The sequence below is a fragment of the Hippopotamus amphibius genome, chromosome 10 (genome assembly GCF_030028045.1).
Source record: "Hippopotamus amphibius kiboko isolate mHipAmp2 chromosome 10, mHipAmp2.hap2, whole genome shotgun sequence".
Lineage (NCBI taxonomy): Eukaryota > Metazoa > Chordata > Mammalia > Artiodactyla > Hippopotamidae > Hippopotamus > Hippopotamus amphibius.
Window position 1 is genome coordinate 74,958,823 of NC_080195.1, and position 12,678 is coordinate 74,971,500.

The window sequence follows — 12,678 nt, forward strand, 5'->3', positions numbered from 1 at the left end:
CAGGAACCCAAGTCCAAGAAGCACAGAGAGTCCCAGGAAGGATAAACCCAAGGAGAAACATACAAAGACATATACTAGTCAAACTGACAAAAATTAAAGAGAGAGAAATGTTATTAAAAGCAACAAGGGAAAAACATCAAATAACATACAAGGGAACTCCCATAAGGGTAACAGCTGATTTCTCAGCAGAAACTCTGCAAGCCAGAAGGGAGTGGCATGATATATTTCAAGTGATGAAAGGGAAGAACCTACAACCAAGAATACTCTACCCAGCAAGGATCTCATTCAAATGATGGAGAAATCAAAAGTTTTCCAGACAAGCAACAGCTAAGAGAATTCAGCATCACCAAACCAGCCCTACAACAAATGCTAAAAGAACTTCTCTAAGTGGGAAACATAAGAGAAGAAAAGGACCTACAGAAACAAAAACAAAACAATTAAGAAAATGGTAATAGGAGCATACATATCAATAATTACCTTGAATGTAAATGCAATAAATACACCAACCAAAAGACACAAACTGGCTGAATGGATACAAAAACAAGACCCATATAGATGCAGTCTACAAGAGACCCACTTCAGACCTAGGGACACATACAGACTGAAAGTGAGGGGATGGAAAAAGATATTCCATGCAAATGAAAACCAAAGAAAGCTGGAGTAGCGATACTCATATCTGATAAAATAGACTTTAAAATAAAAAATGTTACAAGAGACAAGAAAGGACACTACATAAAGATTGAGGGATCAATCCAAGAAGAAGAGATAACAATTATAAATATATATGCACCCAATATAGCAGCACCACAATACATAAAGAAAATGCTAACAAGTATGAAAGAGGAAACTGACAGTAACACAGTCATAGTGGGGGACTTTAACACCCCGCTTACACCAATGCACAGATCACCTACACAGAAAATAAATAAGGAAACACAAGCTTCAAATGACACAATAAATCAGCTTGACTTAATAGATATCTATAGGACATTACATCCAAAAACAGCAGATTACACATTCTTCTCAAGTGCACATGGGACATTCTCCAGGATAGATCACATTTTGGGTCATAAATCAAGCCCTGGTAAATTCAAGAAAACTGAAATCATATCAAGCATCTTTTCTGACCACAACGCTATGAGACTAGGAATCAATTACAGGAAAAAAACTGTAAAAAACACAAACACATGGAGGCTAAACAATACACTACTAAATAACAAACAGATCACTGAAGAAATCAAAGAGGAAATCAAAAAATACCTAGAGGCAAATGACAATGAAAACACAACAACTCAAAACCTATGGGATGCAGCAAAGGCAGTTCTAAGAGGGAAGTTTATAGTGATACAATCCTACCTCAAGAAACAAGAAACATCCCAAATAAACAATCTAACCTTACACCTAAAGAAACTAGAGAAAGAAGAGGAAACAAAACCCAAAGTTAGTAGATGGAGAGAAATCATAAAGATCAGAGCAGAGACAAATGAAATAGAGACAAAGAAAACAATAGCAAAAATCAATAAAACTAAAAGCTGGTTCTTTGAGAAGATAAATAAAATTGATAAACCTCTAGCAAGACTCATCAAGAAAAAGAGGGAGAGGACTCAAATCAATAAAATTAGAAATGAAACAGGAGAAGTTACAACAGACACTGCAGAAATAAAAAGCACCATAAGAGACTACTACAAGCAACTATATGCCAATAAAATGGACAATCTGGATGAAATGGACAGATTCTTAGAAAGGTATAACCTTCCAAAACTGAATCAGGAAGAAAGAGAAAATATGAACAGACCAATCACAAGTAATGAAATTGAAAATGGGATTAAAAATCTCCCAACAAACCAAAGTCCAGGACCAGATGGATTCACAGGTGAATTTTATCAAACATTTAGAGAAGAGCTAACACCTATCCTTCTCAAACTCTTCCAAATAATTGCAGAGGAAGGAACAATCCCAAACTCATTTTATGAAGCCACCATCACCCTGATACCAAAACCAGAAAAAGATACTACAAAAAAAGAAAACTACAGACCAATATCACTGATGAATTTGGATGCAAAAATCCTCAACAAAATACTAGCCAACAGAATCCAACAACACATGAAAAGGATCATACACCATGATCAAATGGGGTTTATCTCTGGAATGCAAGGATTCTTCAATATACACAAATCAATCAATGTGATACACCATATTAACAAACTGAAGGATAAAAACCACATGATCATCTCAATAGATGCAGAAAAATCTTTTGACAAAATTCAACACCCATTTATGATAAAAACTCTCCAGAAGTTGCACATACAGGGAACCTACCTCAACATAATAAAGGCCATATATGACAAACTCACAGCAAACATCATTCTCAATGGTGAAAAACTGGAAGCATTCCCTCTAAGATCAGGAACAAGACAAGGATGTCCACTCTCGGCAATACTATTCAACATGGATTTGGAAGACCTTGCCACAGAAATCAGAGAAGAAAAAGAAATGAAAGGAATCCAGATTGGAAAAGAAGAAGTAAAACTGTCAATGTTCACAGATAACATAATACTATATATAGAAAATGCCAAAGATGCCACCAGAAAACTACTAGAGCTAACCAATGAATTTGGTAAAGTTGCAGGACACAAAATTAACACACAGAAATCTCTTCCACTTCTACACACTAACAATGAAAGATCAGAAAGACAAATTAAGGAAACAATCCCATTCACCATTGCAACAAAAAGAATAAAATACCTGGGAATAAACCTAACCAAGGAGGCAAAAGACCTGTATGCAGAAAACTATAAGACACTGATGAAAGAAATCAAAGACGACACAAACAGATGGAGGGACATACCATGTTCTTGGATTGGAAGAATCAACATTGTGAAAATGACTATATTACTGAAAGCAATTTACAGATTCAATGCAATTCTTATCAAATTACCAATGGCATTTTTCACAGAACTAGAACAAGAAATTTTACGATTTGTATGGAAACACAAAAGATCCTGAATAGCCAAAGCAATCTGGAGAAGGAAAGATGGCGTTGGTGGAATCAGGCTTCCTGACTTCAGGCTATATATACTACAAGGCTACAGCGATCAAGACAGTATGGTACTGGCACAAAAACAGAAATATAGATCAACGGAACAGGATAGAAAGCCCAGAGATAAACTACGGTCAACGAACCTATGACAAAGGAGGCAAGGATATACAATGGAGAAAAGGCAGCCTCTTCAATAAGTGGTGCTAGGAAAACTGGACAGCTACATGTAAAAGAATGAGATTAGAACACTTCCTAACACCATACACAAAAATAAACTCCAAATGGATTAAAGACTTACATGTAAGGCCAGACACTATAAAACTCCTAGAGGAACACATAGGAAGAACACTCTTCGACGTAAATCACAGCAAGATCTTTTTTGATCCACCCCCCAAAATAATGGAAATAAAAACAAAAATAAATAAGTGGGACCTAATGATACTTCTGCACAGCAAAGGAAAATATAAGCAAGACGAAAAGACAACCCTCAGAATGGGAGAATATATTTGCAAACGACTCAACAGACAAAAGGTTAACCTCCAAAATATATAAAGAGTTCCTCCAGCTCAATATCAAAAAAACAAAGAAACCAATCAAAAAATGGGCATAAGACCTAAATAGGCATTTTTCCAAAGAAGACCTACACATGGCCCAGAGGCACATGAAAAGCTGCTCAACATCACTAATTATTAGAGAAATGCAAATCAAAACTACAAGGAGAGGAGAGAAAAGATGGCGGCGAAGTACAAGGACGTGGAATGCATCCCTCTCCACAGATGCATTAGGAACACACCAAAAGATGCAATAATTCCCACAGAGAACCAACTCAACACCATCAGATGACCTCTGACACCAGAATGGACTGCAAGGATCCCGAAATATCTGGTAGGGAGGCATCTACGACGGCTCAAAGAGGATAAAGCAGCTGAGCTGTGGCAGATGGGAGGGAGTAAGAAAGACACGGAGGGTTTGCACCACAGCTCAGCATTCCCGGACTGAAACGTTGATTCACAGCTGAAAAGAGGGTCCAGGAGTGGGAGTGTGGGAACTGGAGAGCTGGTACAGGGTGAGAAAAATTGTTGCCAGTAAGGTGACGGACCGAGAGGACAGGAGGGAAGAGGTGGGTGGCAAAGAGTGCCTGCCCCTGAGAGCTGCCCGGCCATGATGGCAGCTGGATGCTGCAGGCTCTCAGGAAGGGGGGAGGAGCTGCGGGCATAGCCTCTCTCTCTTTCGGCGCCTGCAGTGGGCAGTGGAGGGACCCCTGTGGGCCACCTAAGGCACTCAGGGATAACAAGGACCCTAAGGCCCTCAGGCGGGGCTACTTTAAAGTCCCAGCAGGCAGCACAGAGCAGGCTTGGAACGCAGGCAGCAGGGAGGCTGCCGAGAAAAAAAAGTAAAAAAAAAAAAACAACCCCGGAGAGAGTCCCAGCTCTGAGACATTCTGTTTACACCTGAGACACCGGCGTCCCTCTGCAACAGGCACCTCCAAGCCCAACTGAAATGATCATGTGCCACTGGTCACTCACTCCCAGGGGAAGGAGCCACTATTATACCCCCTCCCTCCCCACACATCAAAGCTTACAGATACACAATAAAGGAAGCTCTGCTGGTCAGAGAATAATACAAAAAACCCAAGGCAAGTAGAAGGACACTTACAGCTGAGACTCTAAGGAAACAGAAATATTAGTATCAATTCTATTGAACTGCTCCATTTTGGGATCAGGTCCAGGTTTTTTTTTTTTTTTTTTTTTTTTTAATTACGATCTCAGTCCGAAGGGATCTACAAGTTTTACAACATATTTTTTAATTCTATTTTTTATTCTATTTCAATTTTTAGCCTTTTTATACACTTCTATTTCCAGCTAAATTTTTGGTAGTATGGACTATATATCTCTCCTACCTTCCTTTCATCTCTATCTTTTATACATTTCTATTCCCTTCTTTTTATTTGCATATTTCCAGTAACACTACGATCTTCTGTTCCCCTATGTTCCATCCATTTTTAGTTTATTTTATCTTAACATACTTATAAGCAACACTATCAATCTGCTCAGACTCCTTGCTCTATTCTCCAGATGACACACTGCCTTGGTATTTAATATTAGGTTTTTGTCTTTATCATAGTTCATAGTACAATTGTCTAATTTCATTCTGAGAATCTCCATTCTGTCTGGTGGTACTCTACCTCTTTTTTATATTTGAGCCTACCTTTCAATATCTCCCTGGATTTGTGTTTGTAACTGTAAAGAGTTATTTATTTGTTTGTTTGTTTTTGCTTCTGTTTCTCTTTTGTTCTGTTTTGGTTTTCAATTTCTGTTGGGTTTCTCTTTGAATATCTGATAGCATACTGGGGCTCTTCTGTCAGGTCTTTCCAGGGACTTATGTCCTAATGGATTCAGTAATTGTGTGTCTTACACACATATGTGTTTCTTAGACTTAGTATTTGTTTAACCCAACACTCAGACATTAGTCTGGGGCTTGGACCGTCTTCTATAAACCCCTCTATAGCCAGGAGAAGCAACCCCAGAAGTTTGGACTACCATGAGGAAACAAAGAAACACCATGCAGGCAAAGGAGCAGGAAAAAAACTCACAAGACCAAAGAAATGAAGAGGAAATAGGAAAAATGCCTGAAAAAGAATTCAGAGTAATGATAGCAAAAATGATACAAAATCTCAATAACAAAATATAGAAAGTACAAGAAACAGTTCATAAGAACTCAGAAGAACTAAAGAACAAACAAACAGCAATGAATAACAAAATAACTGAAATTAAAAATACTCTAGATGGTATAACCAGCAGAATGGCTGAGGCAGAAGAACGAATAAGTGAGTTGGAAGATAGAATGGGGGAAATAACTGCCACAGAACAGGAAAAAGAAAAAAGAATAAAAAGAATAGAAGACAGTCTCAGAGACCACAGTGATAACATTAAGCGTACCAACATTCGAATCATAGGCATCCCAGAAGAAGAAGAAAAAAAGAAAGGGTCTGAGAAAATATTTGAAGAGGTTATAGTGGAAAACTTCCCCAACATGGGAAAGGAAATAATGAACCAAGTCCAAGAAGCACAGAGAGTCCCATACAGAATAAACCCAAGGAGAAATACTCCAAGGCACATATTAACCAAACTAATGACAATTAAACACAAAGAAAAAATATTAAAAGCAGCAAGAGAAAAGCAACAAATAACATATAAGGGAAAACCCATAAGGATAACAGCTGACCTTTCTATAGAAACTATGTTGGCCAGAAAGATGGCAGGATATACTGAAAGTCCTGAAACAGAGAAACCTACAGCCAAGAAGACTCTACCCAGCAAGAATCTCACTCAGATTTGAGGGAGAAATCAAAAGCTTTCCAGACAAGCAAAAGTTAAGAGAATTCAGCACCACAAAACCAGCCTTACAACAAGTGCTAAAGGAACTTCTCTAAGTAGGAAACACAAGAAAAGGAAAACACCTACAAATACAAACCCAAAACAATTAAGAAAATGGTAATTGGAACACACATGTCAATAATCACCTTCAATGTAAATGGATTAAATGCTCCAACCAAAAGACACAGCCTGGCTGAATGGATATAAAAACAAGACCTGCTATATGCTGCCTACAAGAAACCCACTTCAGACCAAGGGATACATATCGACTGAAAGTAAAGAGATGGAAAAAGATATTCCATGCAAATGGAAGTCAAAAGAAAGCTGGAGTAGTAATACTCATATCAGACAAATTAGACTTTAAAATAAAGAATATTACAAGAGACAAGGAAGGACACTACATAATGATCAAGGGATCCATTCAAGAAGAACATATCACAATGGTAAATATCTATGCACCCAACATAGGAGCACCTCAATACATAAGGCAATTGCTAACAGTCATAAAAGGGGAAATCGACAGGAACATAGTAATAGTGGGAGACTTGAACACCCCACTTACATCAATGGACAGATCATCCAAACAGAAAATAAAGACACACAAGCTTTAAATGACATATTAGACCCTCTTGACTTAATTGATATTTATAGGACATGCCATCCAAAAACGACAGAATACACTTTCTTCTCAAGCGCACACTAAATATTTTCCAGGATAGATTACATCTTGGGTCACAAATCAAACCTCAGAAAATTCAAGAAAATTGAAATCAAATCAAGCGTCTTCTCAGACCACAACGCCATGAGTCCAGATATCAATTACAGGAAAAAAACTGCAAAAAACACAAACACATGGAGGCTAAACAATTCACTATTAAACAACCAAGAAATCATTAAAGAAATCAAAGAGGAAATCAAAAAATACCTAGAAACAAACGACAATGAAAATAAAGCAACCCAAAAGCTATGGGATGCAGCAAAAGCAGTTCTAAGAGGGAAGTTTATAGCAATACAGTTCTACCTTAAGAAACAAGAAAAATATCGAATAAACAAACTAACATTACACCTAAAACAATTAGAAAAAGAAGAACAAAGAAACCCCAAAGCAAGCAGAAGGAAAGAAATCATAAAGATCAGAGCAGAAATAAATGAAAAAGAAAGGAAGGAAGCAATAGCAAAAATTAATAAAACTAAAAGCTGGTTCTTTGAGAAGATTAACAAAATTGATAAACCATTAGCTACAACCATCAAGAAAAAAAGGGAGAAGATGCAAATCAACAGAATTAGATATGAAAAAGGAGACTTAACAACGGACACCTCAGAAATACAAAACATCATGAGAGACTACTACAAGCAACTATATGCCAATAAATTGGATAACCTGGAAGAAATGGATACATTCTTGGAAAAATACACTCTTCCAAGACTGAAGCAGGAAGAAATAGAAACTATGAACAGACCAATCGCAGGCACGAAAATTGAGGCAGTGATTAAAAATCTCCCAACAAACGAGAGTCCAGGGCCAGATGGATTCACGGGCAAATTCTATCAAACATTTAAAGAAGAGCTAACACCTATCCTTCTTAAACTCTTCCAAAATATAGCAGAAGGAGGAACACTCCCAAACTCATTCTACGAGGGCACCATCACCCTGATACCAAAACGAGGCAAGGATGTCACAAAAATACTAGCTAACTGAATCAAACAGCACATTAAAAAAATCATACACAATGATCAAGTGGGGTTTATCCCTGGGATGCAAGGATTCTTCAATATGTGCAAATCAATCAACGTGATACATCATATCAACAAGTTGAAGGATAAAAACCATATGATCATCTCAATAGATGCAGGAAAAGCTTTTGACAAAATTCAACATCCATTTATGATAAAAGCTCTTCAGAAAATGGGCACAGAAGGAAATTACCTCAGCATAATAAAAGCCATATATGAGAAACCAAAAGCCAACATCGTTCTCAATGGGGAGAAACTGAAAGAATTCTCTCTAAGAACAGGAACAAGACAAGGGTGTCCACTCTCACCATTAGTATTCAACATAGTTTTGGAAGTTTTAGCCACAGCAATCAGAGAAGAAAAAGAAATAAAAGGAATCCAGATTTGATAAGAAGTAAAATTGTCACCCTTTGCAGATGACAGGATATTATACATAGAAAACCCTAAAGACGCTACCAGAAAACTGCTAGCACTCATTGATGAGTTTAGTAAAGTAGCAGGATACAAAATTAATGCACAGAAATCTCTTGCATTCCTATACACCAACAACGGAAGAGCAGAAAGAGAAATTAAAGAAACTCTCCCATTCACCATTGCAACAAAAAGAATAAAATACCTAGGAATAAACCTGCCTAAGGAGGCAAAAGATCTGTATGCAGAAAACTTTAAGACACTGATGAAAGAAATCAAAGACGACATAAACAGATGGAGGGATATACCATGTTCCTGGATTGGAAGAATCAACGTAGTGAAAATGACTGTACTACCCAAAGCAATTTACAGATTCAATGCAATCCCGATCAAATTACCAATGGCATTTTTCACAGAACTAGAGCAGGAAATCTTACGATTTGTATGGAGGCACAAAAGACCCCGAATAGCCAAAGCAATCTTGAGAAGGAAAAATGGAGTTGGTGGCATCAGGCTTCCTGACTTCAAACTATACTACAAGGCCATAGTGATCAAGACAGTATGGTACTGGCACAAAAAAAGAAAGGAAGATCAATGGAATAGAACAGAGAACTCAGAGGTAAGCCCAAACACATATGGGCACCTTATCTTTGACAAAGGAGGCACAAATATACAATGGAAAAAAGACAGCCTCTTCAATAAGTGGTGCTGGGAAAATTGGACAGCTACATGTAAAAGAATGAAATTAGAACACTTCCTAACACCATACACAAAAATAAACTCCAAATGGATTAAAGACCTACATGTAAGGCCAGACACTATAAAATCCTAGAGGAAAACATAGGCAGAACACTCTATGACATCCATCAAAGCAAGATCCTTTTGGACCCACCTCCTAGAATCATGGAAAGAAAATCAAGAATAAACAAATGGGACCTCATGAAACTTCAAAGCTTTTGCACAGTGAAAGAAACCATAAACAAGACAAGAAGGCAACCCTCAGAATGGGAAAAAATAGTTGCAACGAAACACGGACAAAGGATTAACCTCCAAAATATACAAACAGCTCATGCAGCTTCATACCAAAAAAGCAAATAACCTAATCCACAAATGGGCGGAAGACCTAAATAGACATTTCTCCAAAGAAGACATACAGGTGGCCAACAAACACATGAAAAGATGTTCAACATCACTCATCATCAGAGAAATGCAAGTCAAAGCCACAATGAGGTATCACCTCACACCAATCAGAATGGCCATCATCACAAAATCTGGAAACAACAAATGTTGGAGAGGGTGTGGAGAAAAGGGAACTCTCCTGCTCTGTTGGTGGGAATGTAAGTTGGTACAGCCACTATGGAAAACAGTTTGGAGGTTCCTTAAAAAACTACAAATAGAACTACCATATGATCCAGTAATCCCACTCCTGGGCATATACCCAGAGAAAACCATAATCCCAAAAGAAACATGTACCATAACGTTTATTGTAGCACTATTTACAACAGCTAGGACATGGAAGCAACCTAAATGCCCATCAACAAATGAATGGATAAGGAAGATGTGGCATATATATACAATGGAATATTACTCAGCTATAAAAAGGGATGAGATGGAGCTATATGTAATGAGGTCGATAGACCCAGGGTCTGTCATACAGAGTAAAGTAAGTCAGAAAGAGAAAGACAAATATTGTATGCTAACTTATATATACGGAATCTAAAGATGGTACTGATGAACTCAGTGACAAGCCAAGAATAAGGACACAGATGAAGGGAATGGACTTCAGACCTTGAGGTTTGGGGGGGTGGGGGGTGATGGGGAAGCTGACACAAAGTGAGAGAGTAGCATAGACGTATATATACCAACAACTGTAAAATAGATAGCCAGTGGGAAGTTGCTGTATAACAAAGGGAGATCAACTTGTTGATGGATGATGCCTTAGAGGACTGGGACGGGGAGGGTGGGGGGGAGTCGAGGGAGGGAGGGAATACGGGAATATGTGTATAAATAGAGATGATTGACCTTGGTATACCTCAAAAACTGGTAGAAGAGTGTAAAGCAATTATATCCCAATTAAAAAAAAAAAACTACAATGAGGTATCACACCGGTTAGAATGGGCATCAGCAGAAAATCTACAAACAGTAAATGCTGGAGAGGGTGTGGAGAAAAGGGAACACTCTTGCACTGCTGGTGGGAATGTAAATTGATACAGCCACTATGGAGAACAGTATGGAGGTTCCTTGCACAACTGAAAATAGAACCACCATATGACCCAGCAATCCCACTACTGAGCATATACCCAGAGAACACCATAATTCAAAAAGACACATGTGCTGCAATGTTCACTGCAGCACTATTTGCAATAGCCAGGACATGGAAGGAACCTAAATGTCCATCAACAGATGAATGGATAAAAAAGATATGGTACATACATACAATGGAATATTACTCAGCTGTAAAAGGCAATGAAACTGGGACATTTTTAGAGACATGGATGGACCTAGAGACTGTCATACAGAGTGAAGTGAGTTAGAAAGAGAAAAACAAATATCGTATATTAACACATATATGCAGACTATAGAAAAATGGTACAGATCAACTGGTTTGCAAGGCATAAATAGAGACCCAGATGTAAAGAACAAACATATGGACACCAAGTGGGGAAAGTGGGGAGGGTTGGGGGGGGGGGAGTTGGGAGAGTGGGATACCAAATTGTACACTCTAAATATATGCAGTTTATCGTAAAAAATAAAAAATTAAAAATAAATAAATAAATAAAAGCTCTCAAAGAAGACATCCTAGCCCAGAATATTGTGAGACAAGATTTTAAAAACACAACAAAACTATTTATCAGAACTGGGGCAATGCAACAAGGAAACCAAACTGGGCCAGATTCAACACTGACCCTTTAAATACACAGATTTAGGGTCATCACATGATGCTGTTAAGATGGAAATAGAAGTTCCCATTCTAGGATTTCGGGAAAGCACTGTCAATGAATTATTTTCAGTATTTCTGAATTCCTGTGTAAAAGAATCCTTGTAGAGACCAACAATATTTAAGTAATCCCTTATAGAAATCTATATTAAGATAACATAAATTAAGTCCATCTAGGTCTACTAAAGAATACATAAATAAATAATTCAAGAATGTATTTTTATTCTAATTGTGAAACACCATAGAATAGTAATCTTTGCACATTTTTTATCCCATAGGATTAGAAATTGGCCAGTGTTCTATGCAGAAACCAGTTATTATTTTTGGACATATTAGAATCAAACCCATCTGGCAGAGTCTGGCTCTTAACATTTCATACAAGAAATTTACCATTTTAGGGATTGGTAGTAATTTATTTATTTGGGGATGGAAATGGAAATTTGTCTTTAGAGCAGACTTTTGTTTGTACTAAGAAGGACCATTTGGAGAGTGTGATAGATTGTGAAAATTCTTCAGCAAGAAGTTACACTAAAGTTTAGTAATGCTTCACAACTCTAAGCTACAAAAGAATGAGAGAAACAATATTTAATTTTTGGTACACATCTTTGCCTTTTTCCTGAGACCAGATTATTGATGAATTGGGCAGGAAAAGTTGATCCTCTCTCTACTTCTCACTGGAGCACAGACTTTGAGACTTTGAGAAGGGACTTAACTGGATGCAGCAACCAGTACTGGACACTTGGTATCCTCCATGTAATGCTATTTAAGATTTAATATGCCAGACTATTGGAAACCTACCATCAACTATTGTGATTGTTTTCTTGCAGCTGTTTTCATGGTGCTAGAATGGGAATTTCTCTCTGAAGGGAGTGGATGTTCTCACTGTCCATCATGTTGAAGCATGTTTAATCCTGAGATAAGACATCAAGCTAGGTATGGTGGGAAAGAACGTTTATTTTCTCTTGAGTTAGGAAGACAGGAGTGCAGAGGCTAAGGACAGGGATGGGACCTGAAAAGCTGATTTACAGCGATATTTTTGAAGAATCCCATTGGCGTAGGGCAGGTGATTGAGCTTCTGCTCTCTGGATACCTACTTGAGGTGAGGCAAGGATTCAGATTTTGATTCTGGAGGCTGAGGGCTCTAAGAGTAATAAACACAAGTAAGTAGGAACTTAAAT